Source organism: Cornus florida, unplaced genomic scaffold (genome assembly GCF_030987335.1).
Source record: "Cornus florida cultivar Cherokee Brave unplaced genomic scaffold, ASM3098733v1 CherokeeBrave_3.0.0_Hap2_Chr03, whole genome shotgun sequence".
In the NCBI taxonomy this organism is placed as follows: domain Eukaryota; kingdom Viridiplantae; phylum Streptophyta; class Magnoliopsida; order Cornales; family Cornaceae; genus Cornus; species Cornus florida.
Window position 1 is genome coordinate 37,726,945 of NW_026775573.1, and position 767 is coordinate 37,727,711.

At 37.3% G+C, this 767-nt stretch overlaps 1 pseudogene; it reads left to right on the top strand.

The window, feature by feature from the left end:
* Nucleotides 1–360: 360 nt before the first annotated feature.
* Nucleotides 361–459, top strand: LOC132301864 (small nucleolar RNA R71; annotated as a pseudogene).
* The last annotated feature ends 308 nt before the right edge of the window (nt 460–767 follow it).

A 767-nucleotide genomic window follows, 5' to 3' on the forward strand; every position in this document is an offset into this window, starting at 1 on the left:
CAAGTCATACATGTCTCATTAGATGCATGATAAGAATGGTTAGGGAAGGAAGATACTTGATTCGCCGAGTTTTGGTTGATCAAAAATTGATCAAACCTTTGAGATAATGATTTCATTTTGGCAGCAATTTCATTGGAGTGGTCGACTTGATGTAAGCCAACACTCCTCCTACCACTAGAATTTCTACCATTCTTTGAAGATAAAGTACGATGCAAAGAATTTTCACTTATGCTCTCATAAAGACGCCACACGTCATCCTCATGCCTATCAACGTAAGAGCCACCCATGGAAGCATCAACCATGCCTTTGTAATTGTTTGATAAGCTCTCAAAGAAATATTGAACTAATTGCCATTTGGGCATGTCATGATGTGGACACTTCCTAAGCAATTCATTAAAGCGTTCCCATGCCTCATAAAATGTTTCTCCATCCCTATATGAAAATTCTCGAATTGAGGTTCTCATGACATTGGTCTTAGAAACCGGATAGTACTTCTTCAAGAACTTTTGTTGCATTTCCGCCCAAGAAGTTATTGAAAAAGGCCTAAGATTGTTAAACCAATATTTTGCCTTGTCTTTAAGGGTGAATGGAAAAATTTTAAGTCTTAAGACCTCTTCTGGTATATCCGTATATTTTACGGTGGTACATACTTCAAGAAACTCATCCAAATGCTTGTAAGGTTTTTCACTTGGAAGTCCATGATAATTAGGAAGCATTTGAATGGTTTACAGCTTGATTTCATAATGGTGTGCTCTAAATGGTGGCAA